Below are 24,178 nucleotides of genomic sequence, written 5' to 3' on the forward strand. Positions count from 1 at the left end.
GCAACATTTTTAGCAGAACTATCTTTTGTTTCAGTGGATGTTTTTAGTTTGAGCCAATTACCCTGCAGTTGCACTGCTAAAATCTGAGACTGAAGAGTATGTATCTTTGAAAATACAGCAGGCACGTTGGGATATATCATCTTTTTAAATCACAAGGAAGTAATTACTACTCTAAGTAAGTTATAAGGAACATAAGTATCCTTAAGAAGAGGATACTTAACGCTTGTTTAGGAATTTCTTTCTTAGGAGATTTTCTCCTGACCTGTGAATGCTACATTGGATGGGCATGTTAAAAAAAAAAAAATCGTAAATTTATTCCTACGAGTGAGACCTTAACTCATACTTCTAAACCTGCTTAAAGGAGAAGAACTTCTCTCACCACCAGTTTTCCACAATGATATTATGTGAATAGGAACCTTTTTTCTTGAGAAAGAGATTATGCAGTCACCGCCCACGTGTGTCAGCCCAGTCAGGTAGACATGCAGGAGACTACAAAATTAAGAGAGGCAAGCAGAGAATGAAATAGTCAAGGCAGAAGCAATCCATACAGTCACACATTCAGATGAGAGAGCAACTGCAGGATTTGAGACCTTAGCTAGCCTAGAGAATACATCTTTATATAATGGTACAGTGATTTCAGCATGCTGGATTTGCAGTCAGTGGTCTAACCTTATCTTGGTGGTCTCTGAAACACAGTGAGGGCTTACAGACTGTCAACTGCCCCAAGAGAATGGGAGTGCTGCTGAAAGACATTCCTACTTCTATAACATAATATCGTGGGTTTGTAAAATACGGATGGATGGAGTTCCCACTCATCTTAGTTTCTGAAGCAAAAAGGCAGACATTATTAAATGACATTGTAGGTGAATGTCCCAGTTTTCAAGACTCTGAGAAAACTCGTAGATACTCTGTTATTATTTAGTGCTTTTCTTCTGATGTTATGGTATTGCCTTCTGTTTTATTCTCAACTCCAGATAATCTGCTTATTGTATTTTCTTTGGCAGTGTCAAATCTGGTTTGTTTATTGTTACCTGTTCCTCATTACAGTTATCATAATTTTCTTTTAAATATTTGTTACTAACAGCAAAAACACTAAGCCAAATCAATTCTGTTCCTCCTAAGTTCAAATTTTATTGCCTGAAGAACTATAATGCTACTGGGTAGGATAATTTTCCACATGGCTTTTGGTGTATTGAAAATCATCTGTGAAAGTGCGTGCAGAAGTGAACTGTAGTATGTGCAGAAAACACAAGGAATGCTCTCCTCTATGCAAGATCATTCCAAGAAAGCTGAGACAAGCCTGAGCCAGTTATTGTCCTGTTCATTTTGATGTCAGGTGAAAGGAAGATTAGCATGAACATAAATAGATTAAGAATGTTTAAAATTACTCTTTGCAGAGAAAACAGGAAAGAAAGTGTCTTCAGCTTCTAATTTCTACATGCGTCGTTTCTGTAGTGGAAGTGTGGCATGCTCCACTCAGTGGCCCTGATTGACTGAAATGCTCATATTGAGCTTTGACTGGCTTCACAGAGGTCTTTCAACAATGGGATTTAACATTCTGACCTAACATTTAATGTATTAATCCTAATTTTATGCTGATGCTAAGACTCTCTGCTGTATTAAATCAACCTAGGTTAATTCCGAATTAGGTCTCTCCCACCCACTATCAATGGGGCCACTGTTTGGTTCCCCAGAACTGACCACCCACTTTTATGAGAATCTGCAGCGAATTAGAAAATCTGTCATTGCTGGAGGAGCTGGACAGCTAGGATATGGCCTGTCATTCCTTCCATACAATACACACCCTTTGTCTGCTATCTCTTAAACTAACCTGACATAACTTAGCCTCCTGGTCAATGGTATCTTTATTCTCTGCAAAGGAATGTTTCATTTGCCAGCATTATTAAGAAATTTCTGGACAATGTTTAGTGGCTGCGCAATCATCCAAGGTTCTATTAAAAAGCCATCTGGGTAATTAATAGCACATTTGTTCTCAGCCTCCTCCCAATTTGTCCATTAGTGGAATAAAAGCACAGGACAAAGGGTAATGTGGTTCGCTTATATTTTACAAGAATTCTTCAGGAAGTTGAAAACACATGATAGTTTTCCAAAGATGCATATGTTTATGGCCACTCTATGAGAGTGGCAAAATTGCACAACCCAGGCGCTCTTAATCAGGCTTTTCTCCTGACGACAGTGAGTTGCCCATTGCCTCCTCACAGTGACACTGTCCAGTCTGCTATGAGGAGGGTGTGTGAGTTGTCTCATTCATCCCAATTCAACTACAGCTGATAAAACCGATTCCAAGATCCACGTCAGGGCACCACATCAAAACCAGCACAAATTGCTTTTATACTCTTTCACCTGATAGAATTTGAAGGCTTTTCTGAGGTTTCTTTTTAATGTCTCCTCTTGAAAGCAGGATTACAGCCTCAGGCTGAATTCTCTGAGGTTGTTTTATTCTTTCCCTTTCATTTACTTTTTTTTTTTCTCCCTTGAAAGCACCTGAAGAAGAGACACTTTGAGATTTTAGAAATTTGTTTTTTAAAACTAAGAAGTACTCCACTTGAATTTTTAGTCCTTTTATCCTTTTGTTAACTCCTGTAAGGAAGACAGTTACTATTACTTTATGTCTGTTGGCATAGAGAGAAGCCAAGTCTGCATCTTCTAAATTACTGTGAAATGAACTATTGCTAAATAGCTATGCTTCAGCAGCAGGGTTCTCTCTTGTACCACAGACAATTAAAACTAATGTTTGCATGTACTCAGTTATAATTGGGTGTAGGGCCAGAGCTGGTGTAATCTCAGTAATGAACTCAATAGATCTGTGATGATTTACACCATGTGTGGATCTGGCCTCATGAGAAAATGAGCCTGAAATTCATGAGCCAGTCAGATCTTTCGTATAAACTACTTTGATGAAAAGTTGGATTGTGGATGAAACGTGATTTTTCATTAAAAAAGCATCTGCTTTCTGTGGAAATTTTTGTTTCTTGGGGTTGAAAAACGGAATTTCGGAAAGCCAAGACTTATGTATTTGCCTATATTGCCTCAGAGACTCATGGGGATTATATTTCTGTTGTTTTATTTGTCTTCATGGACTGTGCTCTGCAGGGAAAAATGCAATACTCAATGAATCATGAGATGACATTGTCATGGTTCACCATCTCACGGAGATTGCAGCACAGATTCAGAGAGCCCGTCTAGACAGCATCTTGTGTTCATGCTCTACACATGCAGTCTGGCATACAGAGCACCGTGGCAGTGACAACTGCCAACCTCTACTTTTTGGAGAAATATCCTTTAGTTTTCATGGGGTGAGGGTGCTTATTTATTTATTTCAGCTTTTGTTTGAGCATATTTCCCAGTAGGTATTGCCTCTTGGTGTTATTTGAGCTTTCTTGGAATGTGCTTTCTTTTCTTATTTATTTTTATTTAATTTTAATTTTAATTTTATATTTTTATTTTTATTTTTATTTTTTATTTTTTCCCCATGCTGGCAGTGCGGAAGTGTTTAGAGGCTCCTTTGTCTTCCATTTTAACAGACAATTATGGATCAATAACAAGCAGTCTATGAAATTAACATTTTTACTATCTCTGCTGAATTGTCACAGCTAATAGAATTTCCACCTGGGTGACAAGGGCTCACTCTGAGCTTATTATTAATATGATTTTGTTAGCAAAACAATTTCCCACTGGAAAATAGTAATAATAATAATAACTAATAATAATAATAATAATAATAATACAAAAAAAAACCAAAAACCACATGTTCCTGTTTTCTGTTCAGCTCTAGTCTAGGAGACAAAAGTCTAAGTCCCACAGACAACTTTATAACACCTTACTGGAGCGTGTTGGGATTCCAGTTTGGACTTTAGCCAAAACAAAGAGAGTGTAGAGCAGAGAAGCAACGCAACACGCACAGTGGGTTTTTAATTTACTTTGCACTCCAGAGCTTCCCCCAACACTTGTGTGAAGGAGCTCTTTCCACAGCAGTATAAATATTTGTTGACACTTCACAGCCTCAAGTGCCTGTAAGAACACCGCGATTATAAAGTAAGTGTTGTGTAAATACTCGAGGGGCTTAGGGCCGCTGTGTCTAACTGTGCAGCACCCATACTTACGTTTTGTTTGCATGGTGTAGGCCTGCTGACATGAGTGGTGCTCTCAACAATGGCTGCTTAAGATCTCCAAAGCTCTTAAAGCTTAACCTTCATTCTGAGTGTAACCACATTAAAATTAGCAAAGCACTTCTAATACCACTGATTCTGGTGGCCTTGTAGCTGCCTTGTTGGTGCCACATTAGCCAGCAGACTTGTGATTCGTCATTGGCATGGCACAGCTTCTCTTACACAAAGTGGTCCTTAGCGTCTCGATGGAGTATGACACCAATATATTCCTTGGTGCTGTATTGTTCCAGCTTCTCTGGGTAATATTTCTTGTGTCCGTGGTGTAGAAAGCACAGCACTTTTTACCCTGTACCTGAGAATGTTCTTTTGTGTGAAGGCAGAAATCTGGCTTGGCCCTTTTGAAGAGCACATGCACACTTCTTCCTACATCTTCAATGAAAAGGGGCAAAAAGACTACAGGGAGGAAAAAAAGGACAACGGTAACAACAAAAATAAGTCTAAAAAGTCTGTGTTAAAAGTCTAAAATCACTTAGGTGGAAGACACCTGCTGCAGAAAAACAGTTCAGAAAGGTTTCACCACAGCTCCCAGCTTCCACATATCCCAGCCATCACATTTACAGCCCCAGAATCCTTCTGGGAAATTACTCCAGAGCTGTCCATAACACTACACTGTCAGTTGCACATGCTTCTCTTTTATGTCCAGGTTAAACCACACAAGAGCAGCCTGTCACCTTAGAATGTTTTCCTCTACATTCATGCATGCTGTTGGTGTAAAAATCCCCTGGATCTCTGAGTCTGAAATGATGATTTTATCTGGTGCAAAATCATTGAGCCCATTTTGTCTGAAGTTTTATATGCTGTTATTTTTCTTTGCACTTTCCCTTAATGTTTTACTTCTTCAGGGGCTCATATGAAGGCTTCTCTCCAAGAGATTTACAGATTTTTTTTTTTTTTTGTCATAAGGCTCAACTGAGCTGCAAAACACAATTTTAAAACTGTGCTTTTGGTTTGGACCCTTGTGTAGTGATAATTAAAGGTTAGGTAGCTTCTCTAGATTGTTGTGCAAGCTCAAAGAGAAGACTTTTTAGAGAAACCAGAATTTGTCTGTGTCAGAGATGAGGCATACTGTAATTTAGCGAGGAGAGTGGGGTATTTCTTCGAATGTCTTGGCTGAACTGCTTTGAAGAAATTGGCTCACATGCACCTGAAGTTTTCAAATGAACCCAGAAACTTTTGATGGTATTGGTGTTTATCCAGGTCCAAGACAAAAATGATTAATTTTGCAGGTCACTTAGCAAGATGTTTTCATTCAATGCCAGTTGTGTTTTAGTCGCACCATCCTCTATAATCTTTTTCTTTCTTTCTTCCTTTCTTTCTTCTCTTTCTTTTTCTTCCTTCCTTCCTTCTTTCTTTCTTTCTTTCTTTCTTTCTTTCTTTCTTTCTTTCTTTCTTTCTTTCTTTCTTTCTTTCTTTCTTTTTGGTTCATTGGTTTTGTTTGTGAAACTATCTGTGTGCTGGAGGAAGACCAACTGACTGTAAACTACTTATGTAGGATATTTTTGTCCCATTGACTTTCTGACAAATGAAGGGTGCCTTCTATAAAACTTAAAAGCAGTGCAAGCTGAACTGTTTCTGACCTGTACTTGACCTATTCAGTCTCATCTACTCCTGACAGACTTTTCAACAGTGAGCTCACAAAACTCTTTTTTTTTTTGCATTACTCGTGGATAAAGCCATTAGTCAGGCTTTTTTTTTTTTTTCCCTTTCACTGTTTTAGTTTTATTGAGCTTTGTGTAGTACCATTTCTGTTCACTCTTTACTCTGCAGGTTCAACTTGTAAGAAAAGCACGAGGTACATTTTATTTACTACTGGTAGCAGAATGCGTTTCCAAAGGGTGCATGCTGAGAGCATTTTTCCCATGGAAGAATAGGACAATTTAGGAAAAAGCCTCCCAGCCATTTCATATTCCAGCAGAATGCATGCACAGAAATCTGTATATCGTGAGTTTAAAGTGTTCTCTGGAGTTCTCAGTCATACATTAGAGGAGGTAGAACTGAGATGGGAAAAAATCCATCTCTCCCGTGCTTTTCTCTTTATATCTCTCAAAGCAAAATTTCATAGTCAACATTTCATTTTAAGATGTTCCACTTTTCGTATTTTGAGTCCAGTTCTTTGACATATTAAGTATACCCTGTGAGGTGCTGAATATATACCAAGGAACAGAAGTTAAACACTAAGCATTTCCTGGAAAGCTTTCCAGTGTCAGAAAAGGTATAAATAATGCTAAAGCCTTTTTTTCTCCATTGTGTTCTTTGCCAGAAAAAGATTCATGTTAAGATGAGATGCTTAAGCTACTATTTTGGTTCATTTTCCATTGATTTTCAGTTCATGGGGTGAAAAATAATTCACTTTTATCGATAAGAAGTGTCTTTTCAGTAGAAAAATATGAAGGGTAACATACTGATTTCTGCTTTATACAGGTAGTTAGAAATTATGCCAAATAAATTATATGAAGTCATTGAAGGAAATCCTGTACACCTCAGAACACTTTCATTTTCACAAAAAGATAGTAGCAAAAATCACCATGCTGTACCAGACCACTGTAATAACTTCTTTCACTGATTAAAGACAAAAATCCTCTATGTAGAAATCAACATGGTCTGTCCCTATTAAGGTAAGGTCATTAGAAAACCCAGAATAGAAACATATGGACCACATTCAGGCAAACAGATTATGGGCTAAATTAACCTTGTAGATTTACATTGCCTTGTTCTGTTCTCATGAACTTCAGTGTTTGAATGTGATACACAAAGAAATCAAGAGCTCTCTGCATCTACCGCCTCAAGGAATTTCACCAGTTCTGATGAAGTCCATTGCTCTGCATTTCCTGCTTGTGCTTTACATGTTTTTCCTACTCTCTGTGGTAGAGCTGGTCTCATCACAGGCACTAAAATTGTATCAAAGTAACAGTCTTAAAGAATTTCCTACAAAGGAGGGAGGAAAAAAGAAGGCCAGTGCTTGCTTTGCTGCTCTTTTGTGCTGCCTGGGACAGTAAAACATGTACTGGTATGTCCAGAGAAAGAGTGTGAATCCATTCTGAACACAAAGACCTTTTTTTTTTTCTTTTTTTTTTTTTCCCTTGGAATAACTGATAAATTTGATAATATAATTTCTAATCTATCTTCATTGTTTTCCTTGGGGTACCATACCTCACCTCACAATACCTCCCTCACACGGTGACTCTACAATCACCAGTTCAATGAATATTATGCTGAAATACACTGTAAGCACCGTTTTTATCCCTGATGATGCTGTCAAGGAGGTTTCGCTAAGCATAGTGTGGGGTTTTCAGTTGTGTGTGGAAACAAAATATATTACTGCTGTGTCCTATCCCAAGCCAAAGCTTTCAATTCTTTTTTCCCCTATGTTCCATTTTCTATGTTCCAGCAATCTTTATTGCTGGCAGAAGAGGAAGGAGTACAGGGAGACCTGGATTTCTGGATTCTGAGATGATAACTGAATTAGATTTGTAAATAGCAAACAGATGATGATGAAAAAAAATTCTGTTGACTGATAATGAAAGCCAACTGAAAAGTGCAAAGATTAAATAATAACGTGTCTGGAAGTCATACATTGTAATTAATCTTCTTGTCCTGTTCATTCAGACTCCTTCTGTTGAAGGGCCTTTACCAGAACGTAGTAATCAAGAAGGGGACATAGCTAATTCCCCATATTCTTACAGATTGATTTCCTGATTAAAAGTTTACATTTTCAAGCTGACCTCTTCTTGGGCCAGGTTGTTAAAAACACTTTACAGCACTAGTTAATTCTGTTTTACTATGCACTACATTTATAATGTCACTGGTTCACTCGTTAAAAAAACATCAAGCATGTTATACTCAAACAAGTTATATGAATAGTAGTAAAAATATTAAGACATTTTTCTGGTTTTGGGCTTTCCTATGTAGTCTTATTCTTGATTTTGTTTTTCCAAGTCTGAAGAATTCAGACCGCAGTGCATATATCAAAACATGTGCCTCCTGTATGACTGCTTTCTACAGTCTTCATTTTCTCATCCAAATACTCTGGGGTGAGGACACTCTCCACCCTTGCTCTACTGATGTGTCTGTATCTTCCTCTGCTTCTCTTCACATCCTTCCTTGTTATAACAGCCTTCTGCTTCCATCCGATCTCTGTTCGACCCAGCCCTCACATTTCCTTTCACAGTTCCTACTCTCTCTCCCATTGTCTTTTCAATGTATCACTCACCGGTCCCTATGGTTTTCCTCTGATTGTATCCTTACATTCCCTTCAGTAATTTCCTATCTCAGCACTGTTATATCTCATGGATTTTTTTTTAATATTAAATAATTTAACATACATTCAAAGAGAGAAAAAAAAACAAACAACAAACACCTTTCTTATTACTGTAAATATGAGATCATGGTTCTATGTATGATTTTAAATTATTTTCAATTTCCCTCTTGCCATTCAGGATTTTTATTAGCTCAAAAGCATAACATGGATGATATATGACTTCTGTGTGAGTGACACTCATACTTTCTGCCTCAGTTTATAATTATTTTAGGTGACTGTTCATAGGCGAATCTATTTATACATCCAGAAAAATCGAAGAATCAGAATTTTGTTCCTGTGCATGTAACTGGTATGGAGAAGGCTGCCTGACTGGGAAGTGTGCAATCCATTTCAGGTCTGGAGTTCACCAAAGCAAGTAGATTCCCAAAATCCCATATGTCCTCCTGGAAAAAGGTAAATACTTCTTACATTTGGTTTATTATCCTGGGGCTCTGGTAGTATAGGAAAGGAAACGTACAACTACTTGTTCACATGTTGTTCCTTTTTTTTTTTTTTTTTAATCATGAAGTATCCTGGAGGTCGAGCTGCTCTGTTCCGCATTCTTCCTTTAACCCATGATGTACTGAAATGTACATAGCTTTTCTAGCAGTGTAGATGGCAGATTTAATGCTGATGTGAATGAGGAGCTTCTGGAAGAACTTCGCTTTCTGATCTGCCACAAAATAATTTCTTCGAGAGAACTAAACACAAAAGGAATAAGTAATCTGAAAGATACTTTCGCATTATGTTCCTCATAATCTACATGTTGTCATAGAGTTCCTTCAAGCTTACTTGTTTCCACAGATTCATTTGGGAAGGCAGAGGGAAAGGATGGTTAAGTGCTAAGGTATTTCGAGAGGTGCGATTATAGTTTTGGATGTCACTCTTGTGTGTAAGGTTTCTCTTAATAGTTCGTATAAGCTCTGGATAAACCACTTTGAACGAAAAAGTATGTTGGGTCTCAGGAACTGCAGAAGTCAGCCACAGCTATGTGTATGTGCAATTATAGCAGAGGTTTCAAAGAAAAAAATAAGATTGCAGCCAGGAAAGTAAAAGGACATTTTGCATATCTGAGCAAGTATATCTTCTGTAGCTGAAGGACTTCAGGAAATTTGTTATAGCTAGAATATGGAATTGAGTAGTCTTAATATGAAAGCAGTTATAAATCATGGGGTAGAAATCCTCATTTTCTTCTGTGTCCTTAAAAGTATACCTGTTTGAAGCATCAGCATTGACTGCCATCATGTATTGAACTGCTTTTAATGTAACTCAGTAACATAACATAAATCACTGAAGTAATGTGTCTGGTCATGCTTATCGCTAATAAATTCAGCCAGAAAGATTTCACTGGACTAAATGGACACTTTATGTATGACTTTTGAGAAAATTATGAATCAGTTAAGCTTAACCTTAGGGCCCCAAGAAGATACAGAAACACCTCTTACACACACAAAAAAATGCAAGCAATAAAGTAATGAGAAACATTAATAAAAAAATAATAAATAATAAAACGATGAGAAGCAGTCAGAACAGACTGCCAAAACCAGACTGAGCCAAAGCTAGCTCCAAATCTAATTTTCTTCCTTGCTGAATAAGTAGTGTGATGGATAGGCAGGAAACAATAATAGTGACATATTTTGCCTCTAGGAAAGTTTTTTCAAAAATACACCCTCTATGTGCCATATCCATAAAGAAGGAGAAGATAGTATTTTAACTATCTTGGGTCAAACCTAGGTCAAGGTCATTAGAATTGCCTGAAAACCTGTACCTAAGCACTAGTTATTTAGTAGTTATGCATATAAGTAGGATTCTGCAATGACATCTTCAGCCAGTATTATTTGACATTTTCCATATAGACTTGGATACTAGAACAGCAAATATGTTTGCAAAATATGCAAGCAGCAAAAAATCTCTGAAGGGTTACTAAATGATGAGAAGAAAGAATCAGCATTAAAAATTACTTTGAAAGGTTGAGAAAGTCAGAAATCAATTAATTGGATTAAGAGCATTCTACAGAGAAAGATGCAAAGGAAGTAAAAAGATACGGCATTTTCAAGGTTCAGACTAATTGGTGGGGGTAGTAATAAATAAGTAAACACAATAAGAGCCAAAGGGAGATGTGGTTCTAGTTTCTAATGTTAAGAACATTCTATCTAGAACTTAAGAAAAATATTTTATTTGGCTTTTATTAGGCTTTATCTGGACCAACATTTTCATATTGGAATATATGAAAATAAGTACCTCCTTTCAAAAAAGATAAAGATCAATTAGAGACTGTCCAAAAGGACAGTAGCAAAAATAGCTTTGTGAAATGTGGCCCACAGGAGACGTAAAGTTAATTAATAAAGATATCTAAGAGATAGGAAAAAGATTAATTTTCTTTACTCAGCTATGGAAGCTTGAACATCATCTGCTGGGGAGTGCCTAGGGGTAAACTTGAACCTGCCGAGAGGTTGGCCTAGATGACATTATGAGGTCCTTCCATTTCTGTTTTATGCAGTTATGGAGATGGTTCAATTTAAAGCAGCATTTGTCATGTTTTCTTCCTTCATGCTTTCTGAGCTGGAGATTCAGGGAGCTCGGGACAGGTCCAGGCATGCATTAGAATTAATGGATGTTTACCCAAGGAGCAATGTCTTTGCACTTGAGGTATTCAAAACCAGATGAAATTGGAAAAAGGGCCCCAGTGGTGCTAAGGGAATTTGGATGCAGGTCTGTAAAAGTAGCCAGATCTTCCCTGACAATCCAGTGCTATCTGCTAGGTCTTAGACTTTAATTAGACTTATGCCAGTCTGCTATGTGCTGAAGGTGTTACTGTGCACACACTGCCGCAAGCAGATAAGAAAAGTTGAAGCATGCAAACCCCAACATTTCCAGCATGTTGCTGTGTTTCTGTTCTCTGTGCTGTGTGCATATGGACCTCTGGTACAATGAACCAGATCTTTTTTTTTTTTTTTTTTGAGAATGAAGGAAGGTATTTGTTGAGTACTGGGACTGACATTTGTCTTGGCGTCCTCAGGGCAGTCTTGGGACAATCTTTTCTGAATTATGGGTTATGGGATGAAGACCATTTAACTCCTTAATACCTCATTTGTGATGGTAGAGAACACAGGCTAAACAGCACAAAAGAAAAACAGAACTGTGACCTGATTCTTAAACTGATCACTGTGTCTGTTGTCACTGCATATCCTGATGGATGGACAAAAGCAGCCTTGTCCAGCTGGGTCCTGATAAAGGAAATATACAATATAGCATTTGTGTGTGGCTGCAGGAAAAACAGGCTTTGATTTCTAATTTTAGTTAGATAGATACCTTTAAAAAAAAACATAGCACTCCCCTCCACCCCCCACCCCCCAAAAAAAATTATCCACAACAACCAGAAAGATATGTATGTGGCATTTTAATTTAATAGCGATAATGTTTTTTCAGTTAAGTTAGTCATTTCACTCATGATGAAAATAGTCACCAGCGCTCATTAGGTAAGTAGGCAGATCAAAGGATCATTTGGATAATGAACGTGAATGCATGTTAATTTTCAAGCAAAAGTTTACATCTCCCCTCTAGCTTTTTCAGACTGTAAAGTAATGAATGGCTAAGGACAAAAGTTTTGATTGGGGTAGTTATTTGTCTCTCAATTCATTTTGATTCAAAAATGAAAATTGAAATGTCTCTTCACATTAGATAGTAGTACTGTTTATCATTAACTTTCCACTTGTGCTGGGATTACCTAATGCCAGCTACCTACCCCATGACCTTATTGTATTCATGTGTCACAGAAGAGAACAAAAAAGGACAGATCAGGTCTTTTGCAATACCTTAAAAAGTTTCCATCGCTTTGGCTCTGATTCTTTCCTTTTTTATGCTGGAGTCCAGGTGTCCTAGACCCAAGCAGCCACAGATAGCTGTTCAGTGCAGGCGTCTGGCTCACACTCACCCTGCTGTCTACATGTTCCTGTCACAGCCCCCTCCCCTCCCACATACAGTCCCTATGCTCATTTTGCAAATGTAAACCCTCTAGTACAAAAAATCCCAGAGCTTTATAAGCTTTAAAAATTTCAATGCACTCTTGGAAGAGATCAGGAGTCACTAAGAGTGCTGTCAATGTACCAGGCTGTTCTTACTGGAAAGGAATTTGTTCGATGAAGTTATCTGTGAAGATCATTTCCTAGGATAATTCCTCAGAGCCACCCCCATTTCCAGAGAAACACAAACTCCCTTTCCCCTGCAAAATCCTCAGCAGTCTCTGCCAATCTTATTTGGGCAAAAGGTCTTTAAAACTTAGTCACAGAGTCTTACTTGGCCCCTTTCCAAAGATTTTTTTTCTTGTACCAAGTACTGCCTCTGCTATTAATGATTAATTTTATTAATGTAACACTATCACAGTTGTATTCTGAAGTCCTTTTTTCACTCTATGTGCAGGCTTAAGCATTTAACCATATACAGTAGTTGTCTGCATTAATTTACACTGGTCAGAATCCTTTAATGCAGTGTTAGACTCCTATGACACATTACAACTTACTCTGATAAAAATGATAACATAATAAAGATTTGTGAACAAAATAATGAGTAATTTGCAGGACAATGCCACAGTGTACATACACCTGATTTAGAAATCATCATCATTTACCCTAGGCTGATCTTGGCTTTCAGTGTCTTTCAAGATTTACCTTTTACTTACAATTTCCAGATGGATTCCTACAGTCACTCCAAGTCTCCAAAATCATGCTTCTTAAGTCTTCCACATCCCAATCCTTAAAATGGTAAGTGTGTTTTTGCATAAAACAGATGCTTCCCTTTAAAAAGTATTTTTTAAAAAAAAAAAAAAAAAAAAAAAAACAGAATAGACTCCGGGATCAAGGGAATTAGGTAAGCTGTGCAATTACCAGAAAATACATGCTCCAATGCAACTGGAAAGCACCATCTGGGACATTTCAGACTGTAACAGTTCTGCAAAAATCTACTTGTTGAAAGAAACAGACACTGCAAGGGCATTTAATCATCTCACTTTCTTATATAAAAGGAAATCCCTGAACTCCTTTAGAATATCAGCTTTGGATATAATTAGCCTGGTGATGATAATGTGCTTCACAAAGAGTGGTGGTTTTTCTGAAAGATTTCAAGTATCCGAGAAACGCATTTAGCAGCAGATGTTATCTCTTACCAGCATCACCCAGTGTTTTCAGCAAAATGGAACTGCAGAGACAATTTCACCTTAGCTACCTTGAAAGTTATCAAAGACAAACCACAAGGACAATCAAGAGTCTTTAACATGCATCAGAAAGTTTAGCCTGAGCCCCACTTCTGATTTTGGACCATGTTGCTTACCTCCAAGCCCTCCCGATCACCTAGCATAACCACAGGCTACAGGACCTTCTGCTCTAGAACACAGCATGAACTTCAGCAGAGGTATGTTCAGCAACTAGTAGAAACAGCTAGATACACTCATATCTTCAGAATAAAAAGGCACCTCATCACACACTGATCACGTCAGTCCAGTTTTCCCTTGCACCTTTTCAAAGGAAAATTCATTACTTTTTTTTTTTTTTTTTAATGTGGTTGAAAAAACAGTCAATCAGTAAGACTGCATCACAAGCTGCTGCTGATGTTGGGATTTGCTCAAGCCAGGAAACTTTTGTACAACTTGACTTTTCTTCTGATGCAAACAGAAATACCAGCAAAGTTTATCTCTGTCTTTGTTACTGAATCAGAAACCTGGTACATTCATTTTATCCTTCCCATTTCTTTCTCCTTTGGGTAGAAAACATTAGCTTGAAATTCTTATTTACCAGTGAGGCCTGCTTCTCCATTTTACAACTAGAAGAAGACACTCTGATGGACTAATTATTCCTAAGACCTGGAGCCCCACACAAAGCCTAGGTACTAAGACAGTACTGTTTACTTTAGCTGCCATGTAGCACATAGCAGGGGCTGAGTATGCACAGAGGCTTTACAGTCTGACTTGTAGCACCGGAGATGCACAGAAAATAGTGAGGCTGATATAATGTATATCCCTGCAGCATACTGAAGGCAGGCATGATCTAATGCTGGTTCAGAAGTTGTATGATTGTCAGACTCTCCTAGCACGTCCATATACACGTTATTAAATGGAATTTGGCACTGTGCTAACAGGGTCCTGTGGTAAGCTCATCTTTGCCCATTATATCCTGCACATATCTATATTACTAGGCTGGCTTTAGCCAACTTTAATTTTTTACTCCCATACTATCAACAGCCTTCCTGAAAAAGCTGAAGTTTCCTCAGCTGTCAAAAAATGCTTCATGGAATAAGTTGTAATCTTTCCATTCATGTCTCATGTTTTTGGGCATTCAGATGCTGTGCAGGTACAACAGTTGGCCCTGTTTGAAATCAAGATTTAAGAACCTTCCAAACCTGATCTATGATGGCTCAACCTAACTGGTGACAAACCTACCCTAACCAGTACCTAACTGGCACCTGAGGAAGCCTCCTCCAGAGGCACAGACTTGTTGACAGGCACATTATTTTATTCCTCAGAACAAACTACCAGACCAGTCCAGGAATGCATGAGGACCTGTTTGAGATGGGTGAAGGATATCTACATACATTTCTGCCCTCTCTGGCATCTCTGCTCTAACACCTCATTTGACACAGAATTTGCTCTAACACGACTGCAGTTGTTTATGATGTAGTTACCAGGACAATTACATCCGCATTAGGAGCAGCTTGTATACCAGCAAGGAAATCCCAACCTACTCATTACCTAAAGCATACTTACCCAATCTAACCTGAAGTTTAAAATTTCTATTACATTTTTGTGTGGTAAGCACAGTAGATAGCATGCCTACTAATATCTTTTAGTGGCTGAACATAAAAGGGAATTTACACAACTGGTGTAGGCTGCCTGGGTCCCCCTTTTCAGGTGTGAAATGTGAAATGTGAGCACATGAGCAGCTACAGCAATGGCAGCTTGTTACACAATGTCTGTCTTTGTTACAAGAGCAAGTCAGTCTTACTGGAACCTGAAATTTTGCCATCTATATGACATTAATCAAACCAACAGATGTTAATCAGCTGGCATTGCTTTGTTCAGATGGGGTGTTATGCACTGCTTCTGTGGAAAAGGACTTAAAAGAGAAAGCAAAGCACAGATGTCCTAAGCTCTAAACCCTGGGACCAGATGATGAACTAAACTGGAGCTGCTTGTGTGTATATCCCCTACAAAATGTTCAGAAATGAATGTGTTTCCCTTCTGCTTCTCATACAAGCTGTGCTGTTGTGTGACTACTCTTATAGCAACATCTCACCCCAAACTCAATTCTTTGTCCAAAATGTACTCTTTTGTTTCTAATCAGGACTTTTATTTTATTTTATTTTATTTTATTTTATTTTATTTTATTTAATTTTATTTTATTTTATGTTATTTATTTTATTTTATTTTATTTTATTTTATTTTATTTATTTATTTTTATTACCAGTGTGGCTTCTTTGGAAGCCAGTAAATATTATTTTAAGTCAAGGGAGTAATGCTGCTTGACCTCTCCTATTCATTAAAACTCTATTCCTACAGTGGGGTTTAGAAAACGAAACAAAGACCCTCCCTCCCCCCCCCCCAACAACAAAAATTAGCTACACAACATCACTGAAGCTAATATAATATTTGTTAATATTTTTGTCTTGTTTTGGAAAAAGGGAAAATATGTCTCAGAATGAGAGATCACAGGACAGTCCTTTTTAGCAATAGTGATCATTTGCTTTGGCAAAATATGATCTTTTTCTGCTACTTCTTTATTTCTGTTTTTGAATTTCGCATGTCATTACTTATTGTTATATAAGAAGAGAAAAGAGAGTTGAGTTTGACATGATTAAAGAGTCCTGACTCAGCACAGCGCATGCAAGCCATTTCAGTTCAAGTGTTCAGACTCATTAATTATCTCAGGACTAGACTAGTCCACTCCTTGCTCACAAACAAGAGAAAAAATAGGAGGAATCATGGATATAAAGGTGACATCAATTAAAAATGTATTTGCAGCAAGGGACATTGCTCATTTGACAGTTCCTGTGAGAGAACGGAGAATGGTTGGGTGTGTCAGCTGAGATCATGGTTTCAGTTAAAGAATGGTATGCTTGGCTTTTTACTGATTCAGCTGTAGTGATGGTATCTGGCAGGCTTCAGCATTAGCAGTTACGTTGACACAGCCTCCAGCTTTCCTTCTAATTGAGATCTGCAATTGGTTCTGACCGGGAAACACCACATGGTTTCTGGAGAAAATATCTTGTCTTGGGGTATTCCAGGCTCCTTTGCGCAAGGAGGACAGATGGGAAGCAAACATCCACAAACCAGGATATAGTAGGCAAAACCGTTTGCAGTGCTGAACCCACTGGGTCATGACCATGACCGAACTCACAGGACCATGTTAAAACCCTGTCAAACTCAATCTAAATAGCTGTATGAAGATGTAAGAAATGTTATGAGAGTGTGTGAGAAATATTATGAGAGTCTGGCAAACATGTAACTTCAATCAGTGCTGATCATCACATCACCCCATGTGTTTCAGCACAATTATAACCAAATCTGAATCAGATTGCTTAGATTAATTCAGGTATACTGTCTCTTGAGAATTCCTGATAAATCATCAAACTAGACGGTTTATCAGCAAACCATCTTTGCTTAGGAACACTGAATTAAATTTGATTATTACCCTGCAACTTCTGTGTAATCATAGATTTCACAAGAGCACCCTATTTCTAGATTCTTTATGCCATAAAACAGAAAGCATCCCTTCTGAATGCCATTTCACCATAGCATCTTTACAAGTCTGACTGGCTTGTCTGGAGATAATCTCTTACACACTGGTAGGAAAACCTGACACAAGAAAAGGGAACAAATATTCAGTGTAGATGGAGTGGCAATCCTTACTTAATTTATCTCTGTCTAAATTGAGGTACGTAACTGGTAAATCTAAGTTAGTATTCTGTTCTCCTAAATCTTGCTATACAACCATTGGGGAAAGATTTCCAGTGTCTGTTCTTCCATTCACACTATGGGCAACCCGATGCTTTAGATGCATAATGTTAAGTAGCTTAAACCTCCTCTTTTGTCTCCCAGGAATATCTGGTACGTCTGATCTTTTATTATGCTTTTCTTTTATTCACACACACAGACACACACACACACATATATATATTTTTTTTTTTCAAAAGCATTCATTAATTTTCTTAAGAATGGAGAAAGTAGAAATATGGGTAAATATTTTTCTCAAACTCAACACAGTCATGTTGAATATCATGAATGGCGATTCTTTAACAAAGCTAGTTTAGTAGAAAGAAGTCTTATTTAACTGGGTCAAAGTGTGAGTTTTTGAGCTTTGTATGTTTTTTACAGGATACTTAGAGAGCAAACAGTTAGCTGATCTGTCATGCTGAGTTTGCTCTTCTGGGCTTAACATACTGTCCTGAGTTCTGAAGCACCACTGATTAGCAAGTATGCTCAGCATTGTTGGGATGTCTAACACTGACATTCCATGACTTGATTAGTAATTACACCAGCGGAATTAAAGGATGGGATGTTGCCAGGGGGCATTCTTTTGATCTAGACTCGAGACAAAAAAGTTGTGGCTATACAGGCACAGCTATTTTTGGAGGTTGCCATTCTTACTAGATTGTCCAACAACCACAAGAGCACATGAATCAAGTTCTTTTGTCTGCATATTTACAGTTTAATATCATTTATGGTATCAAAGTATTTGACTTGTCAAACTAACTTCATGGAAAATTCACAGGGGTTCCAGCTCTTCCTGTGGTTCTGCCTGTACAGTATGAACAACTTGGTGCAAACCACGGCAAACCACCACTAGTCACATCTCATTATAGAGAGCAGACATTCAAGATGCAAAAATCCTACATCTTGTGGTGCTGTCTGGAAAGCAGAGACTGTGATTTGTGGGACAATCCTGACAAAAACTGAAAACTGTGGGATCTGCCACTGTGTATATTACTTGAGAGTTAGTTCAGGAGAAGAGTGAAAGACTGAGAAGATTACAGCTCTCCAACCCCTAAATCTATCTCTCCTTCTCTGTCATATATCAAAAAAAGAAAGAGAAGAGAAGAGAAGAGAAGAGAAGAGAAGAGAAGAGAAGAGAAGAGAAGAGAAGAGAAGAGAAGAGAAGAGAAGAGAAGAGAAGAGAAGAGAAGAGAAGAGAAGAGAAGAGAAGAGAAGAGAAGAGAAGAGAAGTATTCTAATGAATATTTTTGTTTCTTCCTGAGCAATGTTTTAATTAAAACGTCCTATTTTCCTTGCCATTTATATGCATTCATTTTGACCAATTTTAAAATAAAAGCAATTATTAGAACTATTGTAAAATTCTCCTTAAATGAAATATGATCTTTAGATAGGTAAACTGATTGTTTCCTTTCTTTGTGATATGCAAAGGAGACCTGAGGATTTTGTTAGAAATACCTTACCTTTCCTCCATTATTTTCACATTAGTAGTTTAGACCCAGTCCTATTTTTCCTGAAAGTCTACAAGAAACCTGGCAGACATTTTGACATCTTTAAACAGACCTGGATAACAAGATAAATGGCAAGCAGAGGGTATTTTTATCACAATGATACAAAGAAATTTCAATTTTGAATTGATGATTTGAATTGGGGAGGGTAAGGGGAAGAAAAATTTGCAAGAAAGAAAACTTTCCTTAAAAATTCCTTACTTTTTCAGTTCAGTACTGAAAAGATTAGCCATAATAATCATAAGCACACTTCAGTGAATTAGAAATGCATTTTGATTCATAATACTTGAATGTCTTTTTTACTCACTTTTCATACTTAATTTTGTAACTACCCTAGTTCACACTAACGTCCATGGAAAATTAATTTTCAGTCCATGCCAAAATTAGTGAAGTAAATCAAGTACAACAATCTCTGGAGCAACAGAATTTTTGTCCAAATTTCTAGTTAGCGTTAAGATGACTTTCAAGTGATTCTGGCAACTAAAGGCATGACTGAGTTAGCATAGGTCATTTGGTTGAATTGTCTTCAGCTCAGCTGCATTTTTTTTGTTTGTTTTTAACAGATCTTTTTCTTGTTTGGTTCTCTTTTTTCTTCATTGTGTGGGCTGATGCCTAGAGACCCAATGGGAAAGATCCGACAGTGGTCTGACCCTTCTTTCCCACAAAGACCATGCACATTCATATGCTACAATAGTAATTTCTTTTTCACAATGAATTCTGCTGAAGGAGAGATAAAGAAAGACAAAAAGGAAAATTAAAAACAATATCCCATACAGTAATCATGATAATGATTCACTAGGGGAATTAGAAACAAACAGATTTTGCAGAATCAACCTAGATACTGGAAATTTGAAAAGGCAAATGAGATATTCACATGCAGAGCAGAGAAGGTGAGCTGCAGTGCAGTGAGATTTTAGGAGAGTTGGAATGATCTAATCCAGAGCCGTTCCTATGGCAATTGTGAATATGTAACAAATCTTTGTAGCCAGTTGCACAGTGAATCAACAGCTGGTGATGGATTAATGGAATATTTTCTCAACAGTTATTTCAAGCCATTTCATTTCTTTCTTTGCAAACTGGAAACTAACACATTCAGATAACCCATATATTGTCCACACACATACACACACACTGCCCCTCCATCCTACGGTGAAAAACACATCCTACACGTAGAGTATTAAGCAAAACTGTTAGCAAAAAGCTATCTTACCATTCCTGTAATTTCATAGCCTCCCTCCTAATAGTAACGTGTGTGTGTAGGGTGAAATTACATCTACCTGTGAATGGACTGAAGTTCCTCAGCAATTTCCTCATTCACATGCTATTCAGTTTACTATTCTGAAACCTGACATATCACGGATTGGAAATTTAGTTTTATTTTTCTACACGAAGTCTTTCTGTTGTTCTGGGGCTATCCTGGCAGCAGCCTGCTTCATGCTGGAATAGCTTTCCTAACCAATATTAGGAACTGCCTCAATTTTCCACCATTAGGGTGAAAAAATCTCAGACCTCAGATGATTCATTGCCTTCTTTTTGAGGAAAGTGTGGCTTCAGAAACGAGGAGCAGTTGGGTAGCCCTCCTTGACATCTACCTAGAGCAGTACACAAATGTCAGTTCTAGATTTACAATGGTGGGTATTTGGGCTGGGAAAGACGATGGTGGGAAGACTTTTCTTCTAACCACATCTAAGCAAGCTATGCCAAAATTAAATTGAGAAGGAAAAAAAGCATCTGGAAAATTGCAGCAATTTAAGGCACAGTATTTTAGTGCAAGTCCAGGGGGATAGCTGGAGTGTAGTGACATTTATCAATAGCTACAACATAGTGTTCCAACAAAAAGAAAAGGAACAATCTGCTCTCTGCCCTTGGCATGATAATTTGCCTTTTACCTTCTGCATTTTCATATATTAGTTTGAAAAGCAGAGGACCAAAACAATCAGCAACAGATGTTCCATACAATCAGTGTGGTACATGAATTCAGTTAGCATGCAAATTGTCATCCCTGGGCTATTCATGTGGACTGCTGGGAAAACAGGCAGCCTGCTTTGCAAAAATAGATAGAAGTGGTATGATTAAAATGTCTGGATTTAATCACATGTTTAATCACCATCCCCTTTTTTATCTCAGCTACAGTGACTGGTAGCTATTATGACAAAAATTTGAAAATGTGCATGACACACAGTGGCACTCAGGAGCCTGATAGGTGGTCTGTGCTTGATCAAAGTGATCAAAGCTTTGTCCTGTGTTTCCCTCTGTTCCACCTCACCACAATAACTTTAAATGCATAAAATATGATTTATAGGTGGTTGTTGCTCTATACTCTGCATCGTAAGCTAGAGTGTTAGAAACTACATCTCAGTTTTTCAGTGAAATCAGTAAATTATGAATTCTCACTCCTTAAAAATAACAACAGATGACTATTATCTGTCAGAAATGGGTAATGAGGGATAAAAGAGAGGAAAAGAAATCTACAGATACTTTGTCACAAGTCCCCCCTAACAACACATGAATGACAGGTGAATCCTAATAAAAATGTTGTTGTGTTCCAAAAAAAAGTTTATTAAAATAATTCTGAAACTTAAGGGTCAGATAGCAGACATCCTTGCATTATTTTGGCACTTTCTAGTTGTGGATGGGTGCCAGAAGGGCCGAGAAAAGTAGTAGGAAAAATTACAATCTCAAATTCTTTATTTTAGAAGCTAAGAGGTGGTTCAATTAGAATTTTTGGCAAGGATATTTATTATTTATTCAATGAATTGATGTGCCAAAAAAGAGCAGCCTCTGAGGGGTAGTTTTTGGAAATTTTACTTACTCTGATAAGTGCATGCTTATGTGAAGAGTTCTGCTGGTTTCAGAGGGACTATTTTTGTGAGTTGAATAATCTAGCTCAAAATTAACCCAAAATGTCTTGAAGAGGAAAATTGTTAAATGGACTGAAAATGGTTTGCAGGACATTTTAAACTGGGGATTACCATAAATGGCAAAATATCAAGTAAGGGGAATTTCTCTGATGGTGTAATCTGAGGATCAGATACAGTACAATAAGGTAATGATAAAGAAATAGAAGTAAGATGAACTTGAATGGAAATTTCAGGATGCTACTAAACTGAGAAGATGTACAAATATAGACAAGATAGCAGAATTTCATAGAATCGCAGAATCATTAAGGTTGGAAAAGACCTCTAAGATCACCTAGTCCAACCATCCGCCTACCGCCAATATCACCCACTAAACCATGTCCCTAAGCACCATGTCCAACCTTTCCTTAAACACCCCCAGGGATGATGACTCCACCACCTCCGTGGGGCAGCCTGTTCCAATGCCTAACTACTCCTTTTTCTGAAGAGAAGAAAGAAATCTTTCTTAATATCCAACCTGAACCTCCCTTGGAGCAACTTGAGGCCATTCCCTCTAGTCCTATCACTAGTCATCTTCAAGAAGAGGCTGACCCTCAGCTCCCCACACCTTCCTTTCAGGTACCTGTAGAGAGCAATAAGGTCTCCCCTGAGCCTCCTCTTCTCCAGACTAAACAACTCCAGTTCCCTCAGCTGCTCTTCACAGGACTTGAGTTCCACGTCCTTCACCAGCTTCATAGCCCTTCTCTGGACATGTTCCAGGGCCTCGATGTCCTTCTTGTAGTGAGGGTCCCAAAGCTGAACACAGTACTCGAGGTACAGCCTCACCAGAGCAGAATACAGGGGGACGATCACCTCCCTGGTCCTGCTGGCCACACTATTCCTGATACAAGCCAGGATGCCATTAGCTTTCTTGGCCCCCTGGGCACACTGCTGGCTCATGTTCAGGTGAGCATCAATCAGCACCCCCAGATGCTTTTCCTCTGCACAGCTTTCCAGACACTCTGCCTCAAGCCTGTAGTGTTGCATGTTGTTGTGACCAAAGTGCAGGACTCGGCACTTAGCCATGTTGAACCTCATCCCATTTGACTCTGTCCATTGATCCAACCTGTCCAGGTCCCTCTTCAGGGCCTTCCTACACTCTGGCAGACCAGCACTTCCCCCCAGCTAGGGAACACCACTTGTGACCAGTTGCCAGCTGGATTCAAATCCGTTCACCCATTCACCACCAAATTTCTGTAAGTCTGGAGAAAATTTTAGCTCCATTCATCACTAAATTTCTTTAAGTCTAGAAAAATTAGAAACCTGGAAAAAAAAGAATAAAATAATATCTGATTTGGGAATATGCACGCTATGAAAGCAGAGGAGAAAACAGTCTGAAACACACAATCAACAGCAGAAACCTGGGCAGCAGATATGCTAAGAAACACAAATGAAGAGAGAGACGTCTCACCACTGGTGACTCCTTCTGCTAAAGTGTGCACAGGTGAACATGAGGTCATGACAGACCATGTCTAGAAATTTGCACAGGAAAGGAGTGAGGACTCACAGTTTTGAGAGATAAATGGAATCTGAGATTATCACCCTTTATTGGAGTTGTGTGCTGGTCTTAATCTATTTGCTCTGACCTTTACTGAAACTCTCTTCCATAGGCAAAGGGCCAGGTGAGGTACAGTGAGCTTAACTTTCCGAGGAACATGCTAGGTGGATGGTTTTGTAGAGTTAAGCCTTTCAGCCTGAGACAAATAGTACATCCAGTTCCTACGTCCTTTCAATGTGCCTCGAGCTATGGCAACCCAGCCTCTCTTCAGAGTACCAAAACAATACCATTCCATTACAGAACATAAGTGACAGAAAATTTCAAATACTAAGAAAATAAGAGAGATGGAAAGTTAATAAATAAAGAACCATGGCACCGCCTGTTTTACAGCTCATATGTTATAAAAAGACAGCATTCACTCCAGTCTCATAACAGTTCTGCTGGCAGTGGGAGGCTCGTGTTGTTTCTTAGAAAGGAAAGGCTGTATCTGAGCCATTTACACTGAGAAGAAAGACCGAGTGCCATAACAACAAAGGTAGCATATGCCAGTGTATCAGATGCAATTTGTATATTTTAACATTGAAACATTCTGTCCTGATTAAAGCTTAATTGGCCAAAACACTGTCTCCACAGACTTCTTGGCTACAACGAACACAAATATTTAAAATGCACAGTTCTTGATTAAAACAGTCACTGTGCACCACGGCTAAAAACACTAATATTTAAACAAAAAGGAAAACAATAAAAATATAAAATGTTCCCAAGTTACCCAAAGAGAACTGCTGTGGTAGTGACTCTGAGGCTGGTCACT

The sequence above is a fragment of the Anser cygnoides genome, chromosome 2 (genome assembly GCF_040182565.1).
Source record: "Anser cygnoides isolate HZ-2024a breed goose chromosome 2, Taihu_goose_T2T_genome, whole genome shotgun sequence".
Classification (NCBI taxonomy): Eukaryota; Metazoa; Chordata; class Aves; order Anseriformes; family Anatidae; genus Anser; species Anser cygnoides.